This window comes from Pygoscelis adeliae, unplaced genomic scaffold (assembly GCF_000699105.1).
Source record: "Pygoscelis adeliae isolate BGI_AS28 unplaced genomic scaffold, ASM69910v1 Scaffold429, whole genome shotgun sequence".
In the NCBI taxonomy this organism is placed as follows: domain Eukaryota; kingdom Metazoa; phylum Chordata; class Aves; order Sphenisciformes; family Spheniscidae; genus Pygoscelis; species Pygoscelis adeliae.
Window position 1 is genome coordinate 701,380 of NW_008825561.1, and position 15,496 is coordinate 716,875.

The window sequence follows — 15,496 nt, forward strand, 5'->3', positions numbered from 1 at the left end:
ACAATTTGCATATAATATTTTCCTGTATTCAGCATACCCTCCTTCTCATTTAAACCTTCTGACTTGTGCTGCTGTAATAACTCTAAACCTGAATTACAGAAGCAACTGTGGATCGCCTTGCTGTTAACTTGGTGATGAGTAATCTTGATATACCTATAGGCAGGAATAGTTGACAATTGTTTGTAATGAGCAGGGAGGAAACCCATAATCAGAGGAAACATTTCTCTGTTTATGAACAAGTGCATCCATTTTGCTTTCTTTGTATCCAAAGCTATAGTGGCTGTCTAATATGAATATTATTTCCTTATGCTTATTACTGTAGTGCCAAAGGATGAGCTGATATTGGGGCTTCACTTAATAAGGCCCTGGTCAAATGCTGAGAAGTAGGCAGTGATGCCCCAGCGCACTCATGAGCTTAAAGAGCAGAACAGGCACCCAGTGAGAAGGTATGAAATGCAAGTATTAATGGAAAGTGATAAGCAATTCTCTGTCTTTGAAGTATCTTCGTTTGCAAAGGACAACTTAATTTTTCTTGGAAACACTTTGCTATTTATCTAATCAGCTCCTTAGTTGCCATTTTCTGTTTTCACCTAAATAAATCGTCCAGGTGACAGTGGCAATCCTGCAGAGTCCCAGCTGTGGGAGAGGAGCTGAAATGCCTGCAGCAGCCTGTGTGTGCCCATGCCTGTAGAGCACTGTCCAGTGAACTGGAAATCCAGAGTCCAGCTCCACACACTTGTCCTAGACATATAGGGACATAATTCTGCCATTATGTACTGGATATTGCAGGCAGAAGCCCACTGTCTTTGTTGCCTTCAGAAAGGGATGTGAATGGAGTCAGGACCTTCCTGGCCAGGAGAAGCCCTGGGCCTGCCATGCTGCTTTCCATAACAAACCCCCACTGTCCTTTTGAAAGTCTTTGCAATGTGTCCTCCCAGTGGGAGAGGAAATAGGCTCCTGAAGATGGTGTATCCTATGGCTCCTTTCATTATGGGGGATTTTAGCTGGGATGACTTCTTGCCTGGGTGAACAAATGTTTACTCTTGGGTAAAAGAATTGCCTCACAACAAAGCTGTTTTATCAGATGTTGGTTTGCCCCATCCTCCTCCTGCACTTGAATATATTCTCATAATGCTCATTTTTGCTGGAATAATCCAGCGTCACGTATGCTGACAATCCCACGCAGAGCTATTTAGAGCAGCTAAGAGTTGTTTTGGGTCCCAGAGCAAACAGGCTGGTTCTCTTCCCCCTTTTTCCTTCCTCCTTCCTCCTACGAGTTAACCCAGTGCTGACCTCCCCTCTCACCAGCCCTACTGGTGGTGGTGGTGCAGAGGTACTTGCTGGGGTGCAACTCCAGAGTCCCAGGGCATTCATCCCTGCCCCCTGCGCTGTTTCTGGTGGGCTTTGGCATCACTGTTCAGAGTGTGCATTAGTCCTTTTCTCTCCAATTTTATGGTGCTGGAGCATGATTAGCTCTCAGTTAGTACAGGTCTCACCCTCCTCATCTTTTCAAATGTAACTCAGTCATCAGGCTTCTTCCCAAGCATCTCGTGTGAGCAGTTATTGGATCCCATTTCACTGTTTGAAGCTGGAAGCTGAACTCACCACTGCCAGATTGAAAAATAAGCCACCACACAGCTGCAGAAAGAGAATAATTGTACCAGAATGACTTTAGTTGGAATTACTTGGGGTAAGCAGAGAAACTCTCTGGGTGCGTTTTCATGCGCCGGCTTCAGTGGGGTAACTTGCCTGCAGTGAGCCACCTGCGTGCGGGGGCTTTCAGACACCTTCAGCTCTGCTAACATCCTCTGTCTCTCACAGTTCAAACTAATTTCTGTAACTAGCTCAAGTGCAAGAAAAGACTGATTCTTCTCTCTTCACAACCAGTTTTATCTAGAACCAGGTTTTAGGCAAGTTTTAGCTTTGACTTGATGCAAGCAGAGAGTTCTGGTGAGCACTGTCAGAGCCTGCTGGCACCTACAGGGTGTGAAACTCCATCAGCAATGGGCACTCTGCATAGTTTCCTTTTGGAAAGGGGAAAATTTGTGTCCAAAAGCTTTCTCCAGTGTCAACCATCTGCTTTCAAGAACATTTCTCTTTGTGTTATTTACAGTCTGATCTTGGGGTGAGGTTTAGCCTTTTTCAGAAACTCATTCATGCTTCCTTTTCATTTGTTTAAATTACACTCATCCATCTTGTCCATCAATGTGTTGCCTTGCTTACCACAAAGATAATAAACTCCTGCGCCCATAAACACTTTGGTCCATAATTTCTCTCACATAAATATGCCCATTAACTTTTCTACAGGATGACTTCATGAGGAAAATGACATATATGCTCACTGGTAGGAAGATAAGAGTCTGAGGTAATTGGATTAGTTGTAATAGAAAAATGGGTGAGCTGCAGGGATGGAATTCGCCCAGGACTGATTTGAAGCACAGAATATCAGAGTGCTGCTAATCTGGTAGCAAATGATGCTTGTTTAGATGGCAGTTCAGGAGGCTTTATAAATGTATATCTAACACTGAATCTGTGTATCATCTATAGAATGTAGGGGGCCATGCACCTACAGATACTTGCATACAGTATTCTTTGATGAAAAGGGGCCCTGATGAATATATTTATTCAGGCTAAGAAAACTATAGGAATTTCACCACATTTCATAATCCAGCAAAAATAGCCACTCCAAAATTCTGAAACAGCAATGTATGCTGCTTTCCTTCTCCTCCTTACCTATAGCTCTCAAATCTGGAAGGACCCCTGCTCCCTCCATGCCATCCCATTGGCATCAGCCAGAGGCACTGCTTGTAGGGAATTCTGTATGTTTAGTTATGTGAGAGGTTCCTCAGAGCTAGCTCAAAAAGAACAGTATTGACCTTTAACCCAAGGAAGGAAATTTAGAACCATTTTTTAATAGAAGACTTAAATAATGTGATTTTCCCAGAAGGCTGGCTGCAGAAAGACAGAGCTAGGATAACTCACACATAGTGTATACTCACCCGTGACTCATACCCATCAACTGGACAAGGTGAACTTGCTCAGTTCTGTTGACCTGCGAGGACCGATAGTGCCTTGTGTTAAAATTTAAAGCCTCTGCTACGTTGTCCATATCCCTCTTCCCTCTCTCCAATGACTTGCTCCTGCGCCCTCCTGTTGACAAAAAATTCAGGTTTCCTACTGATCTCCTTTCTGGAGCAGAGATATTTATTCCCTGCAGTGGTCTCCAGGACCTGCACGTGGCTCCTGGAGACTTGATGTTTCACGTTCAACCTTGTCGAAGGTGACCCAAGAGACAGTACTCTGGGACCTCTCGACGGCTGAACTCAGCTGGCATTGCCATGATGTCTGTCTGGTGCTGAGTTGCCAGTGATGGAGCTGTTGTTCCCAAACTTCTGTACCCTGTTTCATTTTCATTCAATTTATAGTTGTCTGTGATAGTTGAGATTAATGTGGATTTTATTTTATGAGCGAGCATGGAGTTCATTTGCAGGGTACTTATTGCTCTAGCCACATAGAGGAGATAAATCACCTCTGAAAGATAACGTCCTGCTGCATGCAATGGACTTAGTAAGTTTGTCTAAACTCTTAAAAAGTTCCCATTCAGTCTCTGCCTGGGGTTAAATAAGTCCTGTGAAACTAAAACTGAGCAGGAAAAGTGCAGGAAGCAATACAGAGGACAGGCAATAGCACAAGAATCCAGTTCATGCTGCCTCCCTCTTTCAGGGGTACTCACCCCTTACTTCTTCCCACAGGCTCTTAAGCTCTTATTCTATGCTCAGTGGAGACAAATATAACATGCCCACAGCCCTCTCTTGAATGGAATAAATTCATTTATTTATATATTCACTTACATAGCTATATATCGATGTGTTTGTTTAAAAAAACCACTCACCTACAAATGGCTCTCCACATACAAGGGTCAAAGACAGCTAATGATTTTGAGCAGCATTGTTGAGTGCTCAGCCTAAGACAACAACATTAACTTCATTGAGATTTTTGGGATATATCTCAAAACAGTGATGAGTCCATTCACCAAAACACTTTTGTGAATATCTTTTATGCCTTCTGTATTACACCAGGTCAGTACCAGTCTGACTGCTTACATTTTCAGGTAATTTTCCACCCAAGCACATATGAATCTACCCATTTCTCTATTTCAACATCACCTGTGAGGTAGCTAGATATACATTGTCATCTCAGTTAGCTAGGATTGGCCATTTTGGACTTGCTTTATAGTAAAAACTTAATTTTATTCTCTATTATCAACCAGTCTATTCCTTGTGCTTGTGCTGCAGTCAGTTTCGGTGTCCATTTAGAAGTGTCAAACAAATATGCCTTGTTACCTTGCTTCGTAAATGTAGTAAGAGACCCAGTTCTGGGTCATCCAGAATGGCAACTTCCTCAGCCACCTGTATGTTCATGTATGTATTTTGCTTTTGCACTTTGCAGTCCGTACTGATTGTGACATACTTTCATGCAAAAAATAGTTGCTGTTACTGCATACACGGCATTCAACAACTCCATGGGGCTGTTGCTATACTTATGAGACTTTCAATTAAAATTATAAGTAAACACAAGTTTTCAAATAAACTTAACAGATCACTTTTATTTGTCAGCAGTTTACAACGGAAACCCGATGAACTTTTTATTTCTAAAATTTGTCATGTCTCCAATCTTGGGTATTGAAATATTGGAGAAAAAATGGTGTTTATTTTCAGACATTCATTCATTCAACTGCTTTTGATGAATACCCCAAAATGTCATGTTTGATTTTGCTTTCAGCTGCTCACAGAAAATCTGCCTATTTCAAGGGGACCTGTTGGATTAAATTAAATAACCATTAGATGAGGGGGTTGTTTCACTGTGATTTAGCAAAGCAGAGCAGGCTTCTTCTGCAGCTCAGAAGAATAGGAATCAATCCCCCGCTTGCCCCAGCACTGTGCCCATTTGTATCTCTGGGTATTTATGGACACCATGCATATTTGCAAGGAAGAGAATACCGTACCTTATTGCTCAAAATATATGCATTTGAGATGTATATCATTTCAGCCTCTCTGTGCTCAGCAGAACAACTGGAGAAGTCTGCCAGTTTACCGGATAGGACAAATAACTAAACACAGGGACTGAACTGCACTGATAATGCTTTTAGTCATATGGTTTAGTTTTAGGTAGTCCTGCGAGGAGCGGGGAGTTGGACTCGATGATGCTTATGGGTCCCTTCCAATTTGAGATATTCTATGATTCTATGATTGTATGATAGATCCAAATCTCTGATGTGCTTACAGTAAAAGCCAGGAGAGAAAGGCCCCCTTTTAAAATAAAACAAAGCAGAAAACAGAACAAGTATGAACTGAAGTGATAAATTATAGAGGACTTCATGTGGAGAAATCAAATAAATCTCTCTAAATATTTTTAGCATGCTCACTTTCCTTTCAATAACTCAATAGGAGGTTCAGTGGTCTCACCACTTATTAATACTGCACTGATGATTGGTGAGCGTGCAGGAATGGAGCAGTGCTGGCATCTTGGTCAATCACGTCTTCTAGGAAATTGTGAAAATGACACAGGAGATACTTCACAAATGGTGAGCTGAGGTTTTGCTGCAAAAAAAAAGGTCTGTTTTCACAGCAGGTGGTCAACAAATCTAGCACTGTTATGGATCATAGCTATAAGTCAGTTCTCAAATGTTCCCAACCGCATGTAGCATCTGTCTTATTCGGGAGTCTGATCACAAACAATCTTTGCTGCAAATGAAAGATGGAGTTTCTCCTGCATTTGAACTTGCTTACTTTCCTTTCATTCATGGCTTTTACTTCAGCTCTTCTGTGGATCCTGATATTTCAGAAGACTATATTCGATCAATGTAATCCTTCTGCAATGCCTAGTGATTTCCTTATTTTGAACAAAAAATCTCTTTCATTAGCAATTCCCTATAGAAATGTTCCTTTTATGCACTACTTGGATTTTTCCTCAGGGATGCAATGCTATCTTTCCTTTTAATTCTCTTTAAACTGCTGACACTAATGCTCTCTATAAAACTTGTTGTGGGACCTTCTTTGTATCTTGTAAATATTTGGGATTAAGGAGAACTTATTATCATGTGGTCTTAAAGCAGCTTTTTCGTAAGTCTTGAGTACACTCTCCTGTCAGGTGAGTGCTGATTATTTATCATAGGAAAAAAGGGTTTTAAAAATAGATCCAAGAGTGAGAAAAATCTGAAGGCTTGAGACGAACAGTTAGGAGAAACAAGACTGGGAGGAATTTGCAGCGAGAGAAAAATCTTAGCTCCCACAGAGGATGCTCAAGTGGATGATGCTGTTTCTTCTGAATGGGAGAAGCTGTGGCCTGCTTCTGCAGCTGTCACTGCTTGACACCACGATGGCCAGATGAGACGGGACGCCTGAGCTCACCTCCCACCAAAATACAGGATTTGGAATCTGGGATTTTGATTCCATTCAATGGGATTGGGGACATTCACAGCAGAAACCAGAGTCACCCGCTCAGGGAACTCATTGCATAGGCACACATACTACATTTATAAATATACACGACCTTTTGGAGCACATATCAAGCTGATATGTGCACATATCAACCCTTTGAATCAGGCTCTTTTCAGACACCCCAAATCAGATACCTAAATATGGAAACAACCCCAAACCCAATCCGTTTTGCATGTGTTGGCCTGGCATTTCCACTGCTTTTGGAAGTAGTATGTAAACTCACAAAGTAGTACTTCATGCCTTGCACTTAAAGTGATTTCAAAGGCAATCACTCATTGAAGAAAAGAAAAAGAAAGTATATTACTTCTTAGAGATCTCTCAAACATACAAGTAAAACAGAAGTCTTTGTGTTTTGTGAAGGGGAAAATATCAGAGGCTCAAGATGCAGGTTGCAGAGAAAAATGCATTTTAGTGCAAAAAGAAAGGTTACTCTAAATATTGTCATCCTAAAATTGGTATTACTCACCACAAGCTTGGGAACTGTTCAGAATTTATAACCTTGATAACTTCAACTACAGCAAAATATATATAAGTGGAACAATTTTTAATATGTGTAACTGCAAATCTGACAGAGATAAATCCTTCAATGAATCACAGGCTCAACTTCTTGTTTGAAGTTAACAGCTGTATATTTAATGGGTTACACATTTCATTCCCAGGAGACCATTTCACACTGGGAACTATCACGCTAACTTGTCAGTGAGATCTAGTGGTATGAGCAGGAGCGTAGAAGTTGGTGGTTACAAGGCAGGTGGTATGTGACCTTGAGAAAGACATTTCGCCTCTGCATTGTTTTTTCACCTGTAAAATAGAGAGCAGGAGAAAAGTAATGAAGCTCTCCTGGGGTCCGCACTAAGTTAATGTCTGTAAAACACTTCGAGGGTTGCAAATGGAAAAGGTGCCAGAGAACTGTTATAACTTCACTTATTTCTAATTATTTTTTTCAAGCATGAGTCAGATCCTCAGATTTGGCCTTTTTAGGTTGCTTCTGTGTTGCAAAGAGACTGTAAATCTGCCCTCATAGGGCAGCTAGCAGGAATCCCTGCACACTGTAAAGCTGCCTTTCTATTTATTTCTGCTGCAGTTTGGTCCACACAGAAATATGCAGCTCCTTTTTTACTTGAAAGTTAATAGAAGCCATATGATGGAGGTGAAGAATTAAAATCTTTGTAAGAAAACCAGGGTTTCTCCGTTCTTGCCTAAACCAACCTCCCAGTGTATCCGTCATACTGGCTGCTCTAACCAGCACTTCAGCTCACTCATTCTGGTTGCATTATAAAAGCCCTAAATCATTCATTTCCACTGCTGTTTCTTAACTCCTTGAACTAGTAATTGGCACTAATCACTTTAACACTGTCTGTCTTCTTAGTTGACTTTGATTCATGCATATGCAACAACACTCAAAAACATTAAACGTTTTTAACATGTCGCCCTTCCCAGCCTTGCAGGCTCCAGCTATAATTTCCCGACTTTCCCATCAGCAAAATTTCCACCTTCAGTGTTCTTTATCTATGATGCCAAATTGTTGCACATGTTATCTTCTAGCAATATATATACAATTTAGTTCCACTTAAAAAAAATATCTCCAGAGCAGTGTTTTATGTTTGCATTTATCTAAAGATGAGGCTTGGAACATGCAAAAAAAAAAAGATTTTTTAAAATCACGAGAGATCAGACGTTAATCTGAGTGTTCATAAAGCAGTGATCAAAATTGTAGCAGGACAAGATTGTGGCATGAAGAACATCCTAGTAAAAGGATTATGGGTTCAAATGCCCCATGCGAGATCTGCTGCCACGGGGCACTGTAACACTGAATCCTTGTCCTTCCCCTGGTTCCTCCTTGCTGTAGTTACCTGGGACCTGATGGCCCCCCTGGAGGGTCCTGTGCAGTCCAGAACACTGCTTCGTTGGGGAACATCTGTACCCCTTGTAGACTGGTCAATTCTGATTCATATTCCCCTCAAAAGGAAAGGTACTGGTACATTATAAATAAAAATTTCTTCTGTGGTTGATTAGTGGTGGCTTTCATGAAACCCAGACTACTGGGTCATATGCTTTGAGTCTGCCATCTCTTTTTTTTCTCACAGTCATAAAAAGCCTTTCAGGAAGGAAAATTTAATAGCAAAACATCATTGAAACATGGGCTAACTCCCATTGCGTAATTGTAACCTCTGTCTCTGGGAGTTATTAGCTAGGATGACAGGCTTTGCATTTATTTATTCTTCCAGTGGCAGTGAGAACATCAGAGAGCAAAGGTCCCTAGGGGACTGCCTCATCTCATTCCTAATTGGTGTATTTAATAGTTTCTACCATAGGCCTCTTAATGTTTAATGTGAACTGTGCCCTATTAGCCAGAAACCACTGTTCAGCAAAGTGACAGTCAAATCTTTTAGAATGGTATTGTTATTTTTAATATACTGGCCTAAGGCTTTTGGGTGAGAAAAAGGGATAAATAATTGCTTAGTACTGGGAGGCTCAGGCACAATTTAGGATCCATCCCTATTTATTAAAGTAGGATAATTTCTATATTGTATATCCAGGAGAATAACTAGAAATTAGATTTGCACTTACAGAAACAAATGGCCTTTCTTTTATAATTGGTTCCTGCTTGGAGGAAACCTGTTAGCACATTCTGTGAATGTATTTCAGTATAATCCAGGCTGGAAACACCTTAGTGATTGAATTCTCCTCCTGCAATACTTGGTCTCCAGGGGACTTCCTCACCCTGGCACTAAAACTAACCAGGCACACCTTGTAGTCTCAGAGTTCAAAGCTCACTCCCCATTCGGTGCATTGCCAGAATCCAAGAGACGTAAAGTTTTTTTAAAGATTGTGGTGTTTTGCTGTCAAGTATGCTGGCTTGTTCCAGTATTGAATATATGCTGTAGAAGACCAAAGCGAGAGGTTTTAAGTAAGTCCTCAAGAGTTCTCCAAACATTACCTGCTGATGTTGCCCAACAAATAGATAAGACTTAAAGTTCAAAATAAACATGACTTTCACCCATGTGTTTTACTGAAAGGTGATATTCAAAAAGAAAGAAAACAGAACGAAAGAAGCTTGTGCTTCTTTTTGCTTCTTTTTGATGGGCAAATCTTGACAAACATCTATTTCCGTCTTGTGGCGTCTTCACAGTTGAAGTCTCATATCAAGCATGTGCAGACACTATAATCTCAGATATTAACCTATTTTTGCTGGGTGTCTTCTTTATAGCTCCCATAAAAGCTCTGTAAAGCCCAAATTGCCAGCCTGCAAGATGCTTTGTGCTGGTTGGTATTTCTACCCAGATATTCTTTTGGAGGACAGAGGGTATGTAAAGATAAGGGATAGAAGGGACTGCATTGAGGCAAGAGGAAAAAAAATTACCGACCATGCTCAAAAACACAGAGTATTTAAGGTATGGTTTGAAAGTGTAGTAAATCAGAGCTATCATATATCAGCATGGCTTATTCCTTCTTTTGATGTATATTCTACCACAGCAGTAAGCATCCAACCAATCACCTTCGTTCCCATTTTTATTGTATTGCCTTTATTTGCCAGTGCATTGTGCCAGATTTTGTAGTGTATCTGAAACAGAAGGTCATGGTATAGATGTCTGACAAAGCAGAAAGGTCATGTGGAAGGACCTGGTTATTAATTTTGAAGAAGAATGTGTGCATACAGCAAAAAAAAAGAGGACACACTGAGGGCCAGACCTTGACTGTGGTAAGCATATAATCTCCATATAGATCAACAAGAGTTTTCTAATTAACTTCAAGGGGGAATGGGTTAGTCCTCAGTCTAGAAGGTCATGATTTAAGAACCTGTGCTATTGTACAGCTGCTGCTATGTGAGGGAACACAGACAGCAACCAGCTTTATGTATATCTTCTTACCCCAACTTCATATATTACCTCGTACCCATTAAGCACTCCAAGAGAGACTGCAATCTTGCAGCTTTGTGGAAAAGAATGAGACAACTGGTACGCAGGCAAACTGCCCTGAGATATGTGCTTACATTAAAAAAAAATATATCCTCTTGCCTTGTTCAGCTCCTGTCTATAAATCTTCTTTCCTTGACAGGTTTATTAAGAAAAACTGGCTGAAACAGCACTGTTGTTAGCTGAGATTCTTGCTGTCCTACGAACCTGTCAGCCAAGTTACAGGAGCAAGTGTAGAGAATCAATACTCTTTCTGGCAAAGAGAAGGAGCTGACGCTGATTCTTCCAGCTCTGGCAGCTGCCTCTCATACTCTGCCCTTTGATGTGTGCTCAAGGCCTGTCTTAGGCATGTTGTGGTCCCATTATAATCTTGCAGGTTGTTCAGCATAGGAGGAAGAAGGAGAGCCCTACAGAGCCACATCTTCCCTAACTTCCATGAGTTAAGGACTGGGCAAGTTTGACAAAACTTCAGACTTTCAGAGGGATAGATGGGACTGGGTGAAAAGGCTCCGCTCACTCCTTCCTGGGGAAACAGCTCTGCCTCATATGTTCGACCATCTGTCAGTGTTCTTATTTTGAGGAAGTGCCCTCAGTGGACTTCTGGAGAGGTCTTCTGTCATAATTTAATATATCTGACTAGATAACAAGATACGGTCCAGAACCACCATTAAATTAATAATTGTAGACTACAGTCCCAGGCTATGGTATAGACATACAAAAGCTTGAACTTGCAAAGGAGCCAGTTTGCTGAGATTTAACACAGGCAAAACCAGAAAGATGGTCTATCCACATTATGATAATAAAATTTGCCAGGCAAGGAGTCATGATATTGTTCCTTCTCCCCCCCCATATGTTCCTATCACTGCTCCTTAAAAACAGCAAATAATACCACATTTGACTGATGTTGCTTTGTAGACCTTTTGAGTATTTGCTTTTTCTCAGCTCAACTGTGTTTTGAAATGCTATGCACCTCTGAAAAAGCCCAGTCAGAGGTGGGTAGAGGATTTACTTTGTAATGATTAATCTTAATACTAAATGCCACCTCATAAAACAATCACGCATAATTTGACTTCATTAAGCATTCTTTGTTATACATCTTTAATTCATTAACCTTGGCATTGTCGGCATGTTGCCACAATCAAATGCAACTCATTCCGTGTTGTGCATTGAGAGCTGAGGGCAGATCTCACACTGGGCTGTCGTCTAATGGACCTGAAGCGCCTGTTAAATGTAATGACGCACTGTCCTAAATATAGGCAGCTAGCAAGGGGAGAGGATGTATGTGCTGGAGATGACTGGGTATACGTCCAGGTGCTGAGCTGGGCACACCCAGACCTTTAATCCCAGTTTCACCAAATACCTGACAAATTTTCTAAAGCCCAGACTGATTCCACCCTTGAGCTACAGCTAAACTTAAATTCACCACAGGGCTGTTTCAATTTTGCTTGCTTGGATGCTCTTCTCAGAGAAAGAGAGAACTGACATATAGGCTTTGCACAACATCTGCTGTACTTTTAAAACTGCAGATAATCAGTGGATAATGCAAAATGATATAATTTGCATCAGAAAGATAACTGAAAAGCCTCTTACACATATTAGGGGGCATAATTTAGCCCTTTGATGTGAGAGCAACAAAGGAATATTAAGGGCAAGTTCTGCTTTTTGTAATATGTGCTGATAAAATAGCTGAAGCCAATGACATCTCACAGATCTCTGCCACCTTTTTTCATGTTGGTCTGCCTGTGGCCAGCTCCCAAAGGTCCCTGTAGAGCAACATGGGACACAATAAGCCCTGGACCCAGCTGTTTGGAAAGGGTAGCTCCCTCAACTCAGGGAGTCAAAAGACCTGCTAAAGCCAAGCACCCTATCTAGTGCTACAAAGGGAAGGAAAGTGATAAAAAGCACATGGAGAAATTTCTTTCCAATCTTGTTATAGGTAAGAATAATTGAACTGCTCAAAGCTATCATAAGCAATTTGTCTCTATGTTACAGACAACAGACCTGTTTTTGAAGGTGATGATTACATTGACTTCCCAGCAGAAGCTCAATCAAGTCTGTGGTTATATGGTTTCCTTCCAGACTGGACAATATGGCAGTGCTGGTGTTATTTTATAATGTTTTTGGGGTATGAATTTACTAAATGCCTCCTAGTTGCGCTTCCCTTCAGTGGTCATGTCAGTCCAGACTCCACCAGCAGGAACACCCCATCTCAGCTGGACACACTGGCTGGCTTCACTCCTGACTTTCTGCCTGGTTGGGTCAAAGCAAACACAATATGCCACAGCATTTAGGCCATGTCAATAGTTTTTAAGAGCCATCATTTCCAGTATTATCTATGCTCAGGAGATAGCATGGTGAAAGTGCTGCATCTTGTAGGCTGTGGTGTGTTAAAGGAAGATAAAGTCAGTTACTGCCATGCATGCAAACAGAAGAAAAACACTTAGCACTTTCAGCTCTATAAATCATGTTTTTGGTTTCAACTTCTGCACCTTCTCTACAGCTCATATTCCAAGAGGTCACTGAGATTTCCACCATCTGTTAGTCTTCAAAGACAAAAGATTAATTCTGTTTAAAAAAGTAAAAAAACATTTGTGTTTCTTAAAAAAATAACAATGTAAAGATGGTACATTTTACAGATGAATATGATACTTATAAGCCCTTCTGATACCTAAGATACTCTTTTCCAGAAGTCCAGATTTTTATCCAGCCTCTTGACAGTGTCATTTTATTACTGCATCTGAATCAACATACTCTGTTAATAGCAAAGCCCATTGCCTTTTCTGCTTAGTACCCATTTGACACCTATTTATTAACTTCATTCTGGTGCCTCGCCAGAGTTGTCCCTAGGATATCTCCTCAAAGTATTCTTTACCTTTTAATTGCACCAATTAATATTCAAAACTGCCTATCAGCTATCAAACTTTCAGCTGGAGGCCTAGCGATATTTTATTGCTAGTGATTTGCCCAATTCAAGCCATAAAACAGCAATCAGTGTTTTGATGACAAATAACGCAGATATTTATCATTGCAAATAATGGACCTAACTTGGACTTCACCTACTTATTCAGATTATTGCTGACTTACACCAGCATGCACAAAATCAAATCCCCAGTCTTCTGGCACTGAAGACCAGTGTAACTTTCATGGAGCTGAGCCTACGGAGTCAGTAGATCTGGCTGCAAGTGTAACTTAACTAAATGAAATGGCTCCTCCTGCTCTTGTTAAACTCAATGGGAAACACCTACTAAATCAACAGGATCAGGATCTGGCCAGCTGGGGAGTCTCTGTTTATAGAGAGACAAGTTATTCTCCTACTTCATGTGTTTTGAACTCCTCAAACTCCTCTGACTTCAAAGGAATTAGTCTGGATTTACAGCTACGTAAATGAGAGGAGAATCAGACTCCAGAGAGGAAGAAAGAGAGGCCACTAAGTGGATTTGTGGATTTCCTTGGGGAGGTAAGAAAGTACAGACAGTAGTGTGGGGGCTTTTTTTTTTTCTTTTTTTTCTTTTTCTTTTTTTTTCCCAACAAGTATTTATTTACATTCTATGGTTTCTTTTATTTTTTGCTTTCAGCCATATACCTCAACATTTCGGTCCCATGTGCTAAAAAATACACCTGTTTTTTAATATCCCTAGCACTGGCTTATAAAAACTTTTAAGTACAAAACCCTAAATCAGTAACAAAAGCCCTCTCCTATCTCAAGAGGAATGACTGATGCATATGAAGACTTGAAAGTTGGCACAAACGTCTTTCTCAACAGCTACAAGTTGGGAATGAATCAGTTTGGTGACATGACAACTGAGGAGTTCAGACAGCTGATGAATGGCTATATACACAAGAAGTCAGAAAGGAAGTACAGAGGATCCCAGTTTCTTGAGCCCAGCTTCCTGGAAGCGCCACGATCAGCAGACTGGAGACAGAAGGGAAATGTAACTCCAGTCAAAGACCAGGGTCAACGTGGCTCTTGCTGGGCTTTCAGCACAACGGGAGCTCTTGAAGGGCAGCACTTCAGCAAAACTGGCAAACTTGTGTCGCTGAGTGAACAGAATCTGGTGGACCGCTCACACCCTGAAGGGAATCAAAGCTGCAATGGTGGTCTCATGGACCAGGCTTTCCAGTATGTGCAGGATAATGGGGGAATAGATTCAGAGGAATCCCACCCGTACACTGCAAAGGATGATGAAGACTGTCACTACAAGGCAGAGTACAATGCTGCTAATGACACTGGCTTTGTTGACATCCCTCAAGGACATGAAAGAACTCTCATGAAAGCAATATCAGCTGTGGGTCCAGTGTCTGTTGCTATTGATGCAGGCCACTCTTCATTCCAGTTCTATCAGTCAGGTATCTACTATGAACCAGACTGCAGCAGTGAAGACCTGGACCATGGTGTTCTGGTGGTAGGTTATGGCTTTGAGGGGGAAGATGTAGACGGGAAGAGATACTGGGTTGTTAAGAACAGCTGGGGTGAGAAGTGGGGTGACAAAGGATATATCTACATGGCCAAGGACAGGAAGAACCACTGTGGAATAGCAACAGCTGCTAGCTATCCACTTGTATAATTTGAAGACTGAACATTTCAGTGCAAGAGGGGATTTAAACTGAATGACCAAACCCATGTTCACACATGTGGTAGACTTGTATCCTTCAAAAGTCAACTTGATTTTTTTAAACTTTTGAAGTATGTTTTACATGATGGTGACATGCCACTTGTTTTAAATTAATGTAAATGTTGGTATGTAAACAGCTTGTAATATTGCTGGCTTTTGACTGCTTAATCTAATAGATTCTTCTTTATATTTTTTCCTTTTTTTAAAATTGCAGTGTGCCTGAAGTTTATTTTCTAAAGAAATACTTAAATTCCAGTGTGTACAGAAAGAGAAGAAAAAAAAAAAAAGGGGGTGCTTATTAAAAAGATGGGGGAGAACTTTTTAGCAGGGCCTGTTGCGACAGGACAAGGGGGAATGGCTTTAAACTAAAAGAGGGTAGATTTAGACTAGATATAAGGAAGAAATATTTTACAATGAGGGTGGTGAAGCACTGGAAGAAGTTGCCCAGAGAGATGGTGGATGCCTC

At 40.9% G+C, this 15,496-nt stretch overlaps 1 pseudogene across 1 annotated transcript; it reads left to right on the top strand.

Moving 5' to 3' along the window:
* The first annotated feature begins 14,127 nt into the window (after nucleotides 1–14,127).
* LOC103923947 lies at nucleotides 14,128–15,291 on the top strand (annotated as a pseudogene). Its single transcript, XR_663954.1, has one exon. The product of XR_663954.1 is annotated as a cathepsin L1 pseudogene (transcript).
* Nucleotides 15,292–15,496: the final 205 nt, after the last annotated feature.